The sequence below is a fragment of the Gymnodraco acuticeps genome, unplaced genomic scaffold (assembly GCF_902827175.1).
Source record: "Gymnodraco acuticeps unplaced genomic scaffold, fGymAcu1.1, whole genome shotgun sequence".
NCBI classification, from domain to species: domain Eukaryota; kingdom Metazoa; phylum Chordata; class Actinopteri; order Perciformes; family Bathydraconidae; genus Gymnodraco; species Gymnodraco acuticeps.
Window position 1 is genome coordinate 1190516 of NW_022990047.1, and position 20084 is coordinate 1210599.

Below are 20084 nucleotides of genomic sequence, written 5' to 3' on the forward strand. Positions count from 1 at the left end.
TCTTGCGTTATTGCCTCGCGCTGTTTTATTATTCCGCTGCTTCCCTTATTGAAGTTACCTGAATATTGCAGACTTGTGGGTAAATGTAAACATATACAGCTCTCTTGAATATATTGTTGTATTGGCACTTACAGTCCTTCATATGTGTGCTGGTGTTGATGCTACAGGCATAGGAGCTTATTGTTTTAAACTTCTGGATAAGATTGTATAGTTGTCAGTAGATGTTCATAAATGAATTGTGATTTATCTCATTATTATTATTATTATTATTATTATTATTATTGTACACCTAAATATCATATGCAATGTCTTAATAGGCTTTCTGGCCTATAACAGAAAGTCTTTTTGACCAATTTCTAGCTTTCTAATGAAAACCTTTTTTCTTTGAACATGAGAAAATTAAAGAAAAGATGTATCCCCTTCAGTATCGGATAGTGCAATAGGAGCTTTAGTTGGGAAGATGTAATTTACGGATGATTCAATAATTCAATTTAGTTCAAATACAAAATAAAACAATAGAGTTATAATGCACAATATGGGTATAATAGGTCAAATTCTTATGTAACAATTGTAAATCCAATAACTCAATTGCAATGTGTCAATAAAGCACTTCATATAAAAATAATTGTGAAAACTAAAGAACTTCAATAATCATTCATTCATCTTTTGCTCAGTCCTACCTGAAGAGATGGACCCCAAACAGCAGACAAGAGAAAAAACACTGCTGACTCCCAGCAACAAATGTACTCAAGAACAAAAGTACAGAATGATTCTGACATGAACAGCAGGAAACTCCAACCACCATGAAGGGAGATACTCCTCTGAAAGTCTTAAAAGAACTTGATTCCCCTGCAGCTTTTCAGGCTCCTGGGAAAAATGTGACTGCTTCTCTCAGGCTGTCGACTCAACTACTCTGTCAGTCCCTCTTCTTGTGTGTGTGTGCGTGCGTGCGTGCGTGCGTGCGTGCGTGCGTGCGTGCGTGCGTGCGTGCGTGCGATGAGGGTATGGCGGCCTCTCTTTGTTGTCCATGGTAAGAGGATCCTGGCTAGTGAAACAATACATAGCCATTCAAACGGAGATGAACAGACACACTGAGCCGATCTTAGCCGGGCCAGGACACAGCAGACAGAGGGGGGGGTCTGAATACCCCCTCTGTGGGAGAAGGAAGGAGGCAAGCCTTTCAGCAACCGGCCAGTCAATAGCTTTCAGTATGTGTTTGTGTGTTACATTACATTTAGCCAACGCTTTTATCCAAAGCAACTTACAATAAGTGCATTCGACCAACAAGATACAAACTTGAAGAAAACAGAATCATATAAGTACATCAGTTTTCATAGAGCTAAAACATTTCAAGTGCTACTCAACTGGCTTTCTAGTTTTCAGTCTGCGCCGGAAGATGTGCAAGCTTTCTGCTGTCCTGATGTCAATGGGGAGCTCATTCCACCATTTTGGAGCCAGGATAGCAAACCCACGTGTTTTTGCTGATGGGAACTTGGGTGTGTGTGGGCACGTTTCATTATGAGGCAGGTTCAAAGGTTCTCTTGGAGAGTTTAGGGGGATGATATGGCTGAGGGGGACCAATGGAGATGAAAGTGGGATAGGTAGATTGTAACAGATCATTTTTACCTATGAGTAAACTCTCCCTCTGCAGAGGTAATCCACACCTGCATTAATAATTGAGGAATGCCTGTGTGTGTGTGTGTGTGTGTGTGTGTGTGTGTGTGTGGTGTGTGTGTGTGTGTGTGTGTGTGTGTGTGTGTGTGTGTGTGTGTGTGTGTGTGTGTGTGTGTGAGAGAACGAGAGAGAGGAACTTTTGTTTATCTTGACTGTGCAGTAAATATCTGCACCCTGTATATATTTCTGCTTTGAAAGTCAGCTAAATTATTTCTTTAGTTGGCAATTTACCAGATCTGAACTAGGGGGGGAGGATTTACTGCTTATAATTACCACTCTCAAGCTGTATCTTGACATCTTTATCAGTAATAGTTTCCTGAAACACACACCACCGACAGCCACACACACACACACGCCTGCTCCACTATCCTAATATTCCTCTCACTCTCCCACCTGAGAAGGGCAGCGTCTGTCACTCATGCCAATGAGATTTCTGGGTATTTAACAGTCTACGAGTCAATCCTCTTCAGCGTCAAAATTGATGTCATCTGAAATTGAGCCAAAAAAGACCATTTACATATTCATGGTGAAACGGAACGATGCTGACAAGTTCTGATGAAGGTCACCTTCAAGAAAAGCCGCAGCTGATTTCAGCTGATCAGAGTCAAGTGCTGTCCATGCAGACAGAGGGAGGCAAAAGCAGAACTGCTAACAGAAATCCAATACAAAGCCAGACAAAAGATGGATGTTTTAAAGTTTTTTAAGCTGTATTAGTTTGAAAATATTTGCTCCCTCCCCAGGGAAATAGTAAGGAGAATGTGGTACTAATTATGTTATGGCCATGACATCCTCAATTATAACTAATACATTAAATACATTTTTATTTCCATCCTTCGTCTTTTGTCTTTAATCCGCTTTAAGCCAATGCGCCCCTTACCTTTCCACTCACAACGGACCTCTTTGAATATGTGCTTCTTTTGCGTGCTGTTATACTATCACGACTTAATCCCCATGTGAAACCGTTTCCTTTTATTAGAAAATGCTATTTTGACAGTTTTATTTCGTAGCAAGAACTAGATGCACGTATCCATCTGTTTCACCTGGGACCAAGTCAGACTTTGTTGTCATAGAAGTAGATGCTGAATATGATCAAGGGAATGTGGCACAAAACCCCAGTACACACACACTCTTTCTTAGTGTGTGTGTGTGTGTGTGTGTGTGTGTGTGTGTGTGTGTGTGTGTGTGTGTGTGTGTGTGTGTGTGTGTGTGTGTGTGTGTGTGTGTGTGTGTGTGTGTGGTGTGTGTGTGTGTGTTGTGTGTGTGTGTGTGTGTGTGTGTGTGTGTGTGTGTGTGTGTGTGTGTGTGTGTGTGTGTGTGTGTGTGTATTCGTGTACAGTAGTGCCTGGTGTTGACAACTATTGATCATTCTTGTTTGAAATTGTTGAGCGGCAGAATATTTAAACAGACTTTCTTTGTAAATAAATTAAAGGAAATTACTTAAAGGGTAGAAAGTATAGGAGGCCATATTCCGTTTTATGAGCTGTCGAGTCAATATTTATGTCAAATGTGGCAACCAATCTACATTTTGCCAGGTGGGGAAGATATTTATATATATTATTTTAATGAAATTTACATTTTGTCAGGCAGACTCATTCAAAAAAGATATCTAAAGTACGCGTTATATATAAAGACAGGAGCACAAAAAACATTTACACAAACACAAAATGGAATTACAGAAACAACACAACCACACAATAACAGGGAATTACAAAAATCTAGAAAAAACTTCAAAGGTCTAGTACCTGAAAACAGTTGTATTAGTGAATCTTTCAGGAATAAGTAGTTACTGGATCTAAATTAAAGGAAAAAATGTGAGGTCTTCTGAAGTACCAACAGAAGAGCTTTATTAATCTAGAAGCTATTTGTTCTCTCTTAGACTTTTGCTTTGTGTAATGCACAGGGTTTAACAGAGCATCCAGTGGATAGCCCAACATTGAATATCTCAGTCAAGGACAGACATAAATGTCAACTTTAGTGTATCATACACTCTTTAATTATATTCAACCGCAAAGTTGAATGTTTGTACGTTTTTTTTAGATATATCTTGAATGACTATCGAAGAAAATTCTTTAGTAATTGTATGACTCAGCAAGAGTAATAGGAGTTATTTAAAGTCAACAAAGTCAGCGTCACTGGTGAAGGTGGAGAAAACCATATTATTGGTCTTTTCTGAAATAAGAGTCTACTGAGTGTCTACAAACAAATTCAATTCAACAATGTTTACAGTGTGTAATTTTGTAACCGGCTGCCACTAACAAAATGTCTAGTATTCATCTGCTGTTTTTTTTTCCACAGACAGGAAAATGGTGACGGTTTCTGCTTGTGAATGTGATACCAGGTAAAGTCGAAATTAAACGTTGACATTCTGGGGTTGTCTTACTCTAGCTCTGACTCACTACACTAAATGTGAGAGAGCCAGCGCTTTAAGGTTCAGATGAGACAAATGAGAAACAGCTTCAGCTGAGAGACGGACAGCGTAGCAAGACAGGGGAATAGCTTTTATCGAGCGTGACACCAAGAAATGGGATCTGGGTTTGTGGGTATTGGAGTGGTAATTGATTCAAGGATCCAGATCTGCTCAGAGGAACATTGTTGTATGGGAGCTGATATGCAGTGTGATAGCTTAAATACCCATTTAAAGGGAGCGAGTCTTAGCTCTCTGAAGAGTCACTTCTCAGATGGACGTGGCTAATAGCTTGCCACGATCATTCAGAGTCAAAACTGTAATTAGACACTTTGTATTGCTATACTTGTTAAATCCTTTACAGCTCTTCCCTGCTTCCTCAGCAATTGAATTCGATGTGATTAAAGCAATCTGGCACTGGAAACGGTAACAAGGATGAGGAGCAGCACTGTACTGCACTGAGCCTCATTATGAAGTAGAGAAATTCTAAAAGAGAAATCGTACCACTTTTTAACCGCTCCTGATTAGCATGTATAAGCAATTAAAAAAAAGTAAAGATAAGGAGGAGTGACCCCTAAGCATAATGCGTCAGCTTAAGAAGGCCATGAGATGCTGCTGAGAGCACAAGGGAAATCTAGTTAGCCATACTTCTGTTTCCAAAGTCAACCATCAACTTTTAACTCAAGTCTCAGCCACATTATAAATGTAAACAAGCTTTTGAATTATATGTGCATTTGCATGAAAAGTTCATTCATATGTTGTACACTGTAAGTGTGTGTTCTTAATTCATTCATAATTTTGTATACAACATATGGATGCTGTACATAGGAACGGTCATAAAAACACTTAAAGATAGCATTATTCCTACTTAAAAATACAAAACTGTATGCGCTAAAATATTGTTATAAATGCTAGAATATGGCTTCTGATAAACGAAGGGTTCCGTTTCGAAATTCCTAAACACCAACAGTGATTCTTGAAGCACTGGCTCTCAAACACTCAAATGTATTACACTGAACGCACGTTTTCTGCTTTACACTTTGTTGTACATAAAATAAAACACAAGAAAACACTTCTAGCTAAACTGTAAACATTGATTTCTACATCACATACTGCCTTTCCATATTTACAAAGATGAAAATACTTTTAGATAATGAGTTCATTCACCAATTCAACCCTTTGGTATGGACAACAATGGCGGCCAAAATTGGACAGAACATGGGGGTGGAGATAGAGATGAGGACAAGGAAAAACAGGTTTACTGTAAATCAGTGCAAACTTAACAAATGATCAAATATTACATTTGTAAAATGATAATTGGTCAAACTGTGGCACTCCTAAGGTTTCCTAACAATAGTATCTATTCTGACTCCTCTCCTGTTTGAGTAACTTAATGTTAACAAACAGATGTGTGAATCAAATGTATATCAGATGACTAAACGTCATTGCAAGGTGCTTTGCCCTGCACAGAGAAAAAGCTGATGTGGTTCTCATTAATACTATTAGTGTGTAGTCGGTGCTTTATTTGCTTTTTGAATGATGATTTTTTTATTTTTTTATTTACAAATATTTTAAAGAGTTTTGCAAGAACACTTCTCCTTTGCAATATCTGTTTAATGTTTTGTTGGTTTGGTGTTGAGTTTTTCAAAAAGAAACCTAGTTTCAAAGGGCACCTAAGTGATCAGAAAATAAAATATAGTGTTACCAATGTTGACAAAGGAAATGATACTGTAAATAAAAAGGCTTATAATACATACTGTATCCCTCGCTCCTTTGAGGTGTTTCAAGGTGAAGTGTTTGTACATTATCACTTCTTACCTTTATCAGATCCTGAAGGCACCAAGGACGAAGCAGAGGAAGCCACGTGGACCAGCAGCTGATCAAGATCAACTCTGGAAGGGCAAAACATTCATTAAGTCAGCTCACACATTTTGCATCCATTACTTTTAGTTCAGCCAAAGTCATTAGTAGTGATCTGCTCACATACTGTAACTGAGCAAAGCACTGAAGCTGCTAATTAAAGGCTTAACAATCTTGTTTATATCTTCTGCTGTGAAATATATTCTGTTTGCATTTTATCAGTGGTTGACATCAGTTTGTCCTGCGAGCTGAAAACAAATTAAACAATTTAAATGTTGTTTACCACAGTTATTTGCATGTGGGGAAAAAGTGTCTCTGTTTCTAATGTCTGTTGTATGGAAACCTCAGTAATAATTTATCAAATGCACACGGTGCTCAGAGTCACTCTTTTTAATCAATCACAAGAACCTCAGGAGGAGTATGGAGCAGCTTAGTGAGTTGCCTATGTCTGTTCCAATTACAAATGATGACAATGCAAAATTCAAATTGGAAAATGAAAATATTACCATTTACTTTCGACAGCAGCATTCCCATGAATATGGAAATGTGGACGTGAGGAACTGGTATTTGTGATTATACACTTGCGGCAGATGATAATAAATTCAGACAGCGTTGTTTACAATCGAAGCCGAGGGATGTTTTGTCCCTGAGGACAAGCTGAGTGGAAGCAGATCTCAAGGTGAGCTGAGCAGTAGATGGAGGAGCTCAGACCGTGAATCTTAACATCTGTAAACATTTTTGGCATTTATCTCATGTAACGCTTATCTAAATATGTTCAGCTAAGCTCTTAGCAAACATCAGCTATCTCATAGCCCAACAAATGCCACAGAAACATTTTGAGTGTGTGTGAGATCTTACTCCGTGCAGGCCGTTCCTCTCGAGTCATCTGTGTGTCTCTCAGGCCCGTTTGTCTGCACGATGAGAGCAGGGGTGAGGCAGGAGTCAGCCTGAAACAGAATAAGAGCTTTGCAGAGTGGCAGCAGATGACAGCCCGAGGGTAGTGGGAGGAGAGTAGCTGGCTTAGGGTCCACCCAGACCTCCTTTCTTTATAATATTACCAGACAATTGTGGAAGAAATGCTCACGAGGGCAGGTTGCTCTTACCACCAGTAGTCCATCATAAGAAAGCAGAGACCACACAGGGACACGTCAACTGGATCGCAGCTGGTGTATTCGATGATGGCGACATTTATCTGAAAAAAAACAGCAACTCATCTTTACTGCAACTTCTGATCATTATTGTGTGCACAGGTGACATGTAGTTGAAGAGAACATTTGCCCATGTTTAGTACAACGAGAACTTCGATGTGAGAGCCTAGAATGTCGACAACAGTGAACATTACCCCAGCAGGTCCTCAAACATTTATGAGTTCTTCAGCTCATGTTGCTCCACAGAGGCCTGTTAGATTTCATTGCTTAATTCTGTGCTCTGTTCCAGACTCTATTGTGCCAATGAACCTCCATTTATTTGGCAGGATGTTTTCTATCACTGCTCCCTCAGCTCACAAGCCAGAATAACAATGACTTTTCATCATCGAAAGGACTGCTTGATACCATGTAGCAGATTGTTGCAAAACACTACTGCCTTAAGGAACTGTCTTCATAGTATATTGATGGTAATCCTGCTTTAAAAGCTACATTAAATTGTGTTCACAGGTTTTTTTAAACTGCATACATACAGTATGTGTAATAGCTTTTATTCATCACAATGAAGTGCAGTTTGTGTGTGCAGTCTGAAAACTGCTGGATATGAACAACCGATTGTTGCCCTTATTCATCTTGTCCCAGGAGCAACTTCAAAGATGTTGTGGTGTATGCTGCTCAAAATGCATTTTCATGATGACAAGATAATAGCAGACATGCTAATTTAAAAACGTTCTGCTGTCAGGGCAGAGCTAAATCAAAGTATTAAGGACTGTCCATGGTACTGATGGTATTATCCACCAATTTATTCTTCTGCCTCTATCTCCTCCCTCTCCTTTTCTATAACCTGCATCTATATATCTGTCTTATCTTATCTTCTTTTTCTACAGTAAGCCTTTCACTAGTCCTACGTAAACCTTGTCTGTTACCTTATCAGACAAGTCATTTCCAAATTAACACAAAGGGTGAGAGGGCATACAATTTGATTTTCAACAAGAGGAGTAATGAGAAGTGGCAGATCTGTAAAGGCTTGCATGAGGAAACATGAAGACCTGAAAGATTAGAAATGTCAAAAAGCTAAACTGCAATTGTCCATGTGCTACAGCCTGCAGATGCATATCAACACTCAATGGGCCTATTACTGCACAAAGTATCATGGAGCACAGCCTGGGAGATCAGATTGAACAGATTGTCTGTGGACTGTTAAGACCAGTACATGCACAATGTGGAGGGGAACTGTGATCCAATGGCACCCACTAGTGCTCGAAAGGTTTACCTGCACTTATTGGAAAAGATGTACACAGACTAATGGTCCAAAAACACTGCGACAGTACCCTTCACAGTTTCACTCACAGGTTCAGACTGTTAATAGTGTGTGAAATAAAGAAAACGTCAAGATAAAGACGAGAACATTTACCCATTTTTGCTTGTTTACTTTTGACTCACATAATAAGTATTACGTACATCGTCTCTTGTAAAGTCAAAAAACCTGACAACATGTGCAGAAATGTGTGAGCATGATTTGCTATTCCTAAAGAAGGGAGAAGGGGGGGGAGATGATGAGGTGGGGAGAAAGAGAGACTGTCCCTGCAGGTGTGAGGCTGTTTCCTTCTCTCCTCGTTTCTGTATTGAGGGATGAGCATGGATGGTGCGATTTATTTTCTCCATCAGCTCTACTGAGTTGTATTGTACCACACCTCAATCCAACTGCCTGAAGCAGATGCATTGTAAGCAAATGCACACACTTCTAAGTACACACACACACACATACCATGTATACATCACTTCAGGGGACATTACATTGACTTACATGCATTTCCTGGAGACTTATCCTAACCTTAACCATAACCAACACATGCCTAACCCTAACCCTTACCAAGTCTTCACCCTAAATATAATGATTCCCCTCATGGGGACCTCCAATTTGTCCCCATAAGGGAGGCGAGTCCCCACACGTGACTGTGTAAACAGATTTAGGTCCCCACAAGTATAGTAATGCTAGGACACACACACACTGCCTCTCTGTCAAGGGACATTGGAAGCGTTGGAAGCTTCAACGCTTCTGCCCATTCACTTTGAATGGGGTGACGTCACTTTTAGCCGAACTGCATTTTGGGAAGCGACGTGGAGCGTTGCTGGCGTTGCTCGCTTCAAAAGTTGAGCAATGTTCAACTTTTGGCGCCTCGGCAGAAGTGTCAGCCAATGAAATCCCGTTTATGCAAATCTGCCAGTACAAGCGCTAGCCAATCAAACCGCGTGTATGCTGGGAGAGACTACGCAGGTCATTTCCTCATATTCCAAAAAATGGAGGGAAAATTCATTATAGCGGTAGTGAATCACCCGGTGCTGTATGATCAGTCTCTGTTCATCTACCGCAGTGCTTCTCAAAGTGTGGTAAAGACATAAAGACAGATAACAGGCTCATCACAGACAAACTGGATGTGGCCAAGTACTTGAACATTTGTTTCACAAACATAGCCACAACTCTTGTAAATAAATTACCCTCCCACTCAGGGCTTTTTGGAGTAGATCACATCATGACCTACTACAAAAACCTAGGGGTACGCAAAGATGATTTCAGTCTAGCAAGGGTAACAACAGCAGAGGTACTCATTAAACTGAGCGCCCTCCAACCTAACAAGGCCACTGGCCACGACAATATCCCCTCCAAATTCCTCAGAGACACAGCAACCGCCATCTCACCAGTCATAGCTCACATAATTAACCTCTCCATAAAACAGGGAAAAGTACCCAAAGACTTCAAAATTGCAAGAGTAACCCCCCTGCACAAAAAGGGCAGCAAATTGGACCCAGGCAACTACCGCCCTGTTTCTATACTTACCTCCATCTCGAAAGTCATGGAAAAAATAGTATATGAACAGGTCGAAAAGTACCTCGCGGAAAAGAAACTAATCTATGAATTTCAATCTGGCTTTAGAACATCCCACTCCACTGACACATGCCTTCTTTATTTGAGCGACCACATCAAACAAGAGGTGGACGAGGGCAAGTACTGCGGCATGGTGATGCTGGACCTACAAAAGGCTTTCGACACTGTCAATCACCCCATTCTGATTGACAAGCTAAAAGCAATTGGTTTTGATAAACTATCGGTGAGCTGGATGCAATCCTACCTGGAGGGGAGAGAACAGATGGTGGAGGTAAACGGTACTCTGTCCCCCCCCCCCTCCCAGTGAGCTGTGGTGTTCCACAAGGAAGCATATTAGGTCCGTTACTGTTCCTAATTTATGTAAATGACATGTCATCAGCATGTGACTGCAACTTGTTCCTGTTCGCGGACGACTCAGCCCTGCTGGTCTCTGACAGGAACAGGTTGCAGGTTGAAAAAACCCTCAGCTCCGAGCTCGGCAGAATCTGCACCTGGCTCGCCGATAATAAATTATCATTACACCTGGGTAAAACAGAGTCCATTCTCTTCGGTTCGAAACATAATCTCAGCAAATCCGACGACTTCTCAGTTGCAGTGGGCGACATTATTGTCACAAGTAAGAAGGAAATTACATACCTAGGATCTATTCTTGAGGCAAACCTCTCCTGTGACAAAATGGCATCCAATGTAATAAAAAAAGTCAATCAAAGAACTAGATTCCTATACCGGATCTCCTCTCTGGTAAACAAAAACACCCTGAAAACTCTGGCAGGAGCACTCATTCAAGGGTACTATGACTATGCTTGCACGTCATGGTACCATAGCACCTCCAAGGCGCTACAAATAAAACTTCAAACATCGCAAAATAAACTGGTCAGACTACTGCTTGACCTTTCATCTAGAACCCACCTCACCTCTGCCCACTTTGACAACCTAGGATGGCTTAGAGTAGACGACAGAGTACAGCTACTTACAATGGGCCTGGTCTACAAGATCCACTACACCTCTATGGTACCCATGTACATGTCAAAATTCTTCCCAAAGGTCAAGGAATACCATGATCATAACACCAGAGGGAGCTCCACAAATCATGTGAAACCCAGATTTGGCACAAAAAAGGGGGAATACACGTTTCGCAATTATACCACATCAAGGTGGAACGCTCTTCCCACAACTGTAAAGGAAAGTAAAACTATACTTACCTTCAAAACCTCTCTTAAAGAGCACCTTCGGGGGAGAGCATTGCAAAACTGGCCCCGGTAATGGTACAAATCTCAACCTGTCGTTCAATGGACAGCTTCCCCCCCCCCCCCATCTATGTATATACTCGCATTTTAGACTCTGTTACTAACTGTATATCTGTAGACTTGGTATGTCTTAAATGTCCGGTTAGGATGTATTAGAACGAAATCTAAAATGAAAATTGTAAACAAGCAATCTGTATGTAAAAAAACCACCTGTATGTAAATTGTAAATAAGCCATCTGTATGTCAAATATGTCTTATATGTCTTAAATGATATGATGAATTGGAAATGGGAGACCCTGATGTAAACAAGACGAAAGTCTTTCTCTGGTCTGCATCCCCTTAACAATTGTATGTTTTGAGCTGTACTGTACTGTACCCAATATACAAGCTGTTAATAAACTTTTCAATCAATCAATCAATGGTCCGCGGACCACTGGTGGTCCGTGAGCGCCCCTTAGTGGTCCGTGAGTATATTGGTAACATTTCACATTTGAAATAAATTAATTAATTGTTGTTTTCCGCACTCTCCCGGGAATATCTCCGCAATGGAGCGAGTTTAAGTTTCACTTTCGATTGCATGATATAGCCCCGCGCAACACCTTCATCACACATGTTGCCAAGTGCACTTGTTTGTACCATTTTCAGGCAATTTGTAATCTGTTCTAGAAAAACGATGTGATTGTTGATATTTGTGGTGTTAGGTGGTCCGCGAGTGTGTTTTTATTGGTTAAGTGGTCCTTGGTATGAAAAAGTTTGAGAAACACTGCCGGGATACAAACCGGAGGAGCGAGGCATGGAGGGAGGTGGCAGAGACAGTGGGTGAAACTGGTAGGTTTTCACCTGTTTGGGGATTTGATATCCAGTTTACTTCGTTTTAACATTGCTATTGCTTTGTATGTCGGTGGCGGGAGATTCATATGATTGATTGTTGGTCGCGTTGCTCGCAAAAAATCCCCAAGCTTCAGACACGCCCACCGCCAAGCGTCAACGCACGCTGCTGTGTGGACGCTCCGGGATGCTGAACAGCACGCAAGCTAAATGATCTGTGTACATGAATGGGCACACGCACTCACACAGGGGCACACGCACTCACACAGGCGCACCCGCACACACTAGTGAAAGGTACAGTGTGTGTGTTGCATAATTCATCAGAACCAAAGAAAAAAGCCATTATCGGACGAGTTGGAAATGCAAGAGCAGGCCACTTCTCAGTGATTCTGTTTCATATATCAGCATTACTTTGCATACATCCCCTGTAAATCGAAGTAACAGGTGATTCAAATGACACATGTGTGGGGCTATTTTTGGATTATCACGCATTCTCTCTCTCTCATACAAGCACACGTCAGAAAGAATATTACATGCAAGTGGCAGCCTCACCGTTATTGTCCTCGTGTGGCCGGGGCTCCTGGTCACCTCACTGACGCATTACTCAGACAATAAATAAATGAATAAGCCCCCACACACATCTCCTCGACTGGTGGGTCCTGCACCAGCTGTATTCCTCCCCAGTTGACCATGTGTCAGGTCGAATCAGTAGGAGAAACTATAGGTTACTTACGTAACCCCAGTTCTCAGAGTAACATGTAGTGAGATGTCTCACTATGGGATGCGCCTCATCGCGGAGCAAACAGAAGCATCAATCTCATTACGCCAATCCTGATTGGCTGGTGATCTTGACGTAAGCATCAGGGAATCACCCCCTATAAGTAGCTTGCGCCACGACGCATGCATCATTCAAAATAAGCACCTCTTCTCGCTTCACCATAGCAAGGAGGGCCGTCTGGTGAGACATCTCACTTCATGTTACTCTGAGAACTGGGGTTACGTAAGTAACCTATAGTTCTCATTCATAACACTCCGTTCGATGTCTCACTATGGGAAATTGTAGCTCCCGTATTGCCAGACGAGCTTATCTCGAAAATCACCAAACCAACCAGAACTTAACAGGTAGAGTCCCGACTCAACAAGGTGCCCAGCACTGCTCGGGCCACGCTTGGAGCGGAGACGTCTAGCCTGTAAAAGCGGACAAAAGTGAGCGGCGAGGACCAGCTCGCCGCTGCACAGATGTCTTGGATGGAAACACCCTTGAACAAAGCCCAGGATGTAGCCAGGCCCCGAGTCGAGTGAGCCCGCAGACCTGAAGGTGCTTGCAAACTCTGACTCGTATAGGCCAAAGCAATTACTTCCACAAACCAGTGGGAGAGCCGTTGCTTAGTAACAGGCTTGCCCTTGTGAGGGTTAGCCCAGGACACAAAGAGTTGGTCATTAAGACGAAGCTCCTTTGATCTGTCCATATATGTGCGTAAAGCACGGACTGGACACAACAGATCCTGCCGCTGTTCCCCGGAGGAAACCAGCGGCGGAGGAAATGCCTCAATGTCAATTGGGGTACACGAACCAACCACCTTTGGTGTAAAGGCAGGGTTGGGCTTCAACAACACTCTCGTTTGCCCTGGGGCGAACTGAGTGTATGAAGGATGTACAGACAGCGCATGAATATCACTGACCCGTTTGGCGGATGCCAGGGCCAGTAACAGCACTGTCTTGATTGACAGATGTTTCATGTCAGCTCCTTCCAGGGGTTCAAATGGGGTCATTCTGAGCCCATTTAAAACCACTGCCAAGTCCCATAAGGGCACCAGTGACCTGGAGACAGGGAGGAGCCTGCGAGCTCCCTTCATAAAACGGCAGACCAAAGGATGTTGGCTAGCCGTCTTACCCTCAAAGCCCACATGGCATGCAGCAATAGCAGCCAGGTACACCTTGATCGTGGAGAAAGCTCTGTGTTTATCGATCAAGTCCTGTAGAAATGATAAAATCACCCCGACAGGACATTGAAAGGAGATGTGTCCTTCTTGAAGGCACCACTCCTCAAACACCCTCCACTTACAGTCATAAAGAGACCTGGTGGAGGAAGCTCTCGCACTCTGAATAGTGTTTATCACCTTCTGAGGGAGTCCCACTGTATTCAGATTGTACCACTCACGGGTCAGGCCCATAGTGCTCCGCGCTCTGGGCGTGGATGAAGGATCGCCCCCCCCGCCTGAGACAATCTGTCCCTGCGTAGAGGGGGCTGCCATGGCTGCCCGCACAACAGCCGATATATCTCGGCCAGCCCGTACGTTGCGGGCTAAGGCGGAGCCATCAGGATAAGTGTGTGGCGTTGCTCCTTCACTCTGGCCAGAGTTGGGGGTATCAGAGCCAGGGGTGGGAACGCGTACAGAAGACCCGGAGGTCAATCGTGTACGACTGCGTCCACGCCTAACGGTGCGTTTAAATCGTGCATTAAAGAGAACAGCTGTCATTGAGCATTTTCTCTTTATGCGAACAGATTTAACGCGGCTCTGCCATAACACACCCACAGCGGACTCACGATCCTTGGATGTGGAGTCCAGTCTGCATAGAGTGGTGCACCTCTGGACAGTAGTTCTGTCCCGAGGTTCATCACTCCTGGTACATGCGTCACTCTCAGAGAGAGGAGACGTCTGCCGCTCCAAGGGATAAGTTTGTGTGCCAGTGTGTGTGACTGGAGACAACGCAACCTCCCTTGGCGGTTCATACACGATACTGTGGTCGTGTTGTCTGTCCTCACGAGGACATGGTGTCCTCTGAGAGAAGGCAGAGAGCGTTTTAGGGTGGGGAATACCGCTAAAAGCTCCGGGTGATTTACGTGCGCCCGCTGGAGGTCTCTGCTCCAGAGACCCCTCACCGGGCGACCTTCGTAAATACCCTATCAGCCTGTCAGACATGCGTCCGTGGTGGCCACCTTCCGTGAAAGGACGGCACCTGTAGGCCGCGCCCCGTACTAGAAAAGTCGGGTGCGGCCAGTGGCGTAGTGCCACTACGCATTTCATAATAACCAATACTCTCCGCACGCCGTGGCGCGCGGGGTTTGGTTTTTATTATGAGACCCATGTTGAGCAGGTGCTTTACGAGGACATTTGTCTGCGTAATCTGACTCTGCTCGGCGGGCATTATAGATAAAACCCTCCTTTCTAGGAGAGAGAGAATCTCTCTCTCCAGAATATGGGTTGACTCCCCCGGGCTTGTGAATACAGATAGCCCGAGAGGCGAGGGGGGGTGACGGTGACTTGGAGTCTGTAGCTCCGTGTAACCGTCTTGAGAAACCCAAGCAGATGTCGTGAGCATCTCCCGCTGTATGCTCCTTAGAGCCAGCTGAGGATGTCACGTCTCTTCCCCTCTATTTGTTGTGGGTTATGGGGCCCTCCAGTGTGGTGAGCACCTGTGGTGCCCCATTTCGACAATCCCCACCGACACAGCGCATGCGTGTGCGGTGGTGCCCTTACGGCTCCAGCCGGCACTGCGCATGCGCGTGGCGATGGTGCCTTCACAACCCCAGCCGGCACTGCGCATGCGCGTGACGGTGGTGCCTTTACAGCTCCAGCCGGCACTGCGCATGCGCGTGACGGTGGTGTCTTCACGACCCCAGTCGGCACTGCGCATGCGCATGACGGTGGTGCCTTTACAGCCCCAGCTGGCACTGCGCATGCGCGTGACGGTGATGCCTTCACAGACCCGTCAATTGTCCGCCCTTTGAGAGAGGCCGTAGCTGCTCTCAGAAGGGGAACAGTTGACGGACTGTTTATTGTTTTTCTTTTCATTTTTCCGAGCTGCGCCCTTGGCTCGAAGCCTGGATGCGTCAGCGGAAAATGATTTGTGACAGAAAAATCAATAAGTGTGTGACATGTGTTTATGCGGACTTGAGGATGGTGTTGAGGCATCTCTCGAGGCGGCGGGAACACATTTAGAGCTGGGGAACCGTAGACTTCCAGCTCCGTCACAGAGGGGAGAAGGAGGGGCTGTCGCGCCCGCTCGCTTCTTCTTCCTCGACTGCTGGCCGAAATTCTGGGTTGGCTGCGCCTGGGCTGCAGCCGGAACCGGAGATTTTCTAGGCCAGCTCGCCCTCGTCCCTGCCTGGGCTGGGGACTTGGGGCGGACTGCGACCTCTGCGCTTTCAGTATTTTTAACCGAGCAGGGTTCGCAGCTTGGACGAAGGGCTGCCGCTGCGAAGGCAGCGGCTGGGCCCTTCGAGGGAGGCAGAGGTGGAGGGCCTCGTCCTCCTTCTTTTTTCGACTCGCATCTGCTTTGCATGGAGGCAAGAGCGGAGCCGAAAATCCCCTCGGGAACGATGGGCATGTCAAGCACATCCTCCTTTTCCCGGTCTGGGAGATTGGTGAGGTTGAGCCATCTAGCTCTTTCCTGCACCACCATGATCCCCATTGTTTTGCCCGTGGCCTGGACGGCGCAGCGTTGGACACGGAGACAAATGTCTGTGACCGCGGCCCAACTCGTCCAGAACGGCCGGTCCAGGATTACTCGACATATCCTCACAGAGCTCCGCTTGGTATGCGGTTAGCAGTGAGGAAACGTTCCGAGCCCTGGCGGACAACGCTGCGGCTCTGTAGGACCGTTCCGTCATGGTTGACTGGAAACAGTCCACCTTCGCTGGCAGCGTTGGGTTCCTGCTTGGTGACGGGCCCATCCTCGGTAGGAGGTGGGTTGCCACCAGCAGTTCCATCGGCGGTATGCGGAGCAGGCCGAGCCTCTCCATACCGTCGCAGTCTAGGGAGGAGGCACCCTGGATTGGGGCCTTGTTGGTAAAGGGTCGGTCCCTCCACGAGACCGACACCTCATCCAACATCTCCGGGAAGAGTTGCCTCCTTGTCCTCGTTGCTTGGGGAGAATGTTTCCCCTCGTAACGGGACCTGGCGGTCTCCTTGGCCCTTTCGGGCCACGGGATGTCTAGCCTGGACGCAGCGCGCTGACACGCGGCCTGCAGGTCCCTGCTCAGACAGGGCGAAGCTGGTGTGCTATCGCCCGGGAGAGCAGCCATCGCTCCCGGCTTTGCCGTTTGAGCCGATGACATGAAGATATATTCTTCTTGCTCATCCGAATCAGACAGGAGGGACTCAGAGGTGTCCTCTTTGTCCCCCATGTAGTCTAATTCCAGGACATTCCCCGCGGGTGAGACCATGGTGAGGTCTCGCCGGGAGCTCCCGCCTGGTGAGGCGTGGGGCTCCGTTCCCGCGTCTCTTGCCGCCACCGGGTCCCGGCCTGACACGGTGTGGGATCCCGGTTCCACAGCTGCCGCTGTTAGTGAGCCCAATACCGACATAGTGAGGGGCTCAGTCTCTGCCTTGATTGCCAAACGGCGAATCAGTGGACATGAGGGAGTCCTGTTCCAACAAGCTAGCTTGGTGTGCTAGCCGTCGGTGGAGGCTCTTTCGGGTGAAAAGGGCGCTATGCCCGCACGAGCCGGGGTTGTCGATAGCCTCCTGGGCGTGTTTCAGCCCGAGGCAGGACGGGCAGACCTGGTGTGAGTCTTTGCCTGCTATCTTCAACCCGCAGCCGCATGACCGAGCCTTCGAGTCCCTGACTCCTCTGGTGTGAGGGGGAGAGGCGTCCATCTTGTTCACCTCGTGGCGTGGAGAGGACCCGCTCGTAACAGGTACGTCGTTGAGAGAAAAAGTGTTACCAACCCGTCCTTAATCCGGAGAAAAAGGGGACGGTGTGGGTCCTTTGTTCTCAAAGAATATTGACTGGTGTGTCAATATACTTCTAATCCTTTTCTCCTCCGTGAGAGAGAAAAAGAAAAGCGTCCTCGCTACCGTGGTGTCGGTAGTAAGGGGAAGCTAGCTAGCAACGGGTGCGTAGCTAGCTTGAGAAAAATCAAAACCTTACCTTACTTTCCGGGGAAAGAACGGCGAGGTCGATTTTAATACTAACTGGCGTTAGTATTACCGTCTTCTTGCGAAGCAGAAGGAGTAGCCGGCGAGCGCCCGTCGACCGAAAATGGTTATATTTGGGTTCAGTCTGTGGACCGTTAAGCTTGTCCGGCTACTATAGAGATGTGCTCTGAAGCGAGAAGAGGTGTTTGAATGGTGCATGCGTCGTGGCGCAAGCTACTTATAGGGGGTGAATTCCCTGACGTTGACGTCAAGATCACCAGCCAATCAGGATTGGCGTAATGAGATTGATGCTTCTGTTTGCTCCGCGATGAGGCGCATCCCATAGAGAGACATCGAACGGAGTGTTATGAATGAGAACTACGGGGCGGTCGAGGAAAAAAAATACACATGCGTTAATCGCGTTAAAATAATTAGTGGCGTTAATTTTTTTTTGCGTTAACGCGTTATTAACGCGTTAACTTGACAGCCCTCATTTATACATGTTCAAGCTACAGTCTACTGTATATGACAATGTTAATAAACAAATAGGGTAGACCTCTGTTGTTTCTCATCAAAAATATTTTCCTAGTATCTAGTGCAGGGGTGTCTACGGAGTACGGAGCCCCCTAGGGGACATGGAGAAGAAAAAAATAAATAATTTGAACAGAAAAAAAAAAAAAAATGTTTTGCGAGATATCGCAAAACCTTTGCGAGATCTCGCAATACTTTTCATTTAGTACTTCCTGGTCAGTTCGGCTGCTACGGCAACACAGAGAAACCACAACAATGGAGTGGTTCATCGATTTTACTTTGAGCTTGGCCTTAAATATAAAGATATAACATCAGTGCTTGGCAATAGGCACGGGTTTCACACATAGACTGTAAATATATACTTATAGGGGGTGATTCCCTGACGCTGACGTCAAGATCACCAGCCAATCAGGATTGGCGTAATGAGATTGATGCTTCTGTTTGCTCCGCGATGAGGCGCATCCCATAGTGAGACATCGAACGGAGTGTTATGAATGAGAACTAAGGTTGCCTATGAGGGGCCGTACAGGCCGTAATTCATACTGGTCCTCTCACGCACATATATTTTCACTCTTACATACATACATTCTCCTTTTACATACATATATTTTCACTCTTACATACATACATTCTCCTTTTACATACATACATTTTCACTCTTACATACATACATTCTCCTTTTACATACATATATTTTCACTCTTACATACATACATTCTCCTTTTACATACATATATTTTATAATATGCATGTCTGAAGGGAATATATGTATGCAAGAGAAGAATGTATGTATGTGTGAAGACAATATATGTATGCAAGTGAAGAATGTATGTATGTGTGAAGACAATATATGTATGTGAGAGAAGAATGTATGTATGTGTGAGAGAAAGTATAGTGGAAACGGAAGGAGTATGGTTGAAACGGAAGGCAGGTCATTATTGCACTGTGATTGGCTCAGAAGGTCGAGCGGGGCGGGCTCTAGTTCAGAACTTCTGATTCAAATCAACATGATGGAGGGAGAGGGTTAGGGTTAGATGACTCCGTGTATCTACGGACCACTTGTTTTTCTTTATTAAACAAGTAAACGGAAGAGTGTCTGCGAGGCGTTTTTGCTTTTTACCTTACTAAATGGTCTAATGGTCATTGTAGCGGGGGGGGGGGGTGGGGGGGGGGGCGCGATACTCGCGGAAGTGATTTCAAAACAAAAGCACTCGTTTGCTTGGAACGTTGAACATAATTATAAACAAGGGGAAACAAGGGGAATTTAGCGATCACAACGAAAATGGCCAAGACACACATTGAGCCCAGAAAATGAATGTTATTAAGGCTGTAAATATAATAAGCATGTGTCTAAAATGGACAACATTGTTAGGAGATTTAAACTATACAGCGATTCTGCACTGCGGTCACTCAGCCGTCTCTCGCGTTTGTCTTTTCAAATCAGCTGCTCTTCATATTTTACAAATATTTTTTACTGAAAGTTCTTAATAAAACTGACACTGTTGGACTCGAGGGGAGAAGAATAAATGGACAACATTGTTAGGAGATTTAAACTATACAGAGAGCCGTTTTTTCAAATCAGTAGCTCTTCATTTTCTTTTTACAAATATATTTTACCACAAGTTCTTCATAAAACTGACACTG

General features: G+C 44.8%; 1 protein-coding gene across 1 annotated transcript in view; it reads right to left on the minus strand.

Moving 5' to 3' along the window:
* The window catches only part of shank3a (SH3 and multiple ankyrin repeat domains 3a), a 242261-nt gene that overhangs the window by 220989 nt on the left and 1188 nt on the right, over window positions 1-20084 (minus strand). The window contains 3 exon segments of the mRNA XM_034215672.1: window positions 5897-5970; window positions 6797-6885; window positions 7042-7130. The gene's annotated coding sequence lies outside the window, so the exon portion shown is untranslated.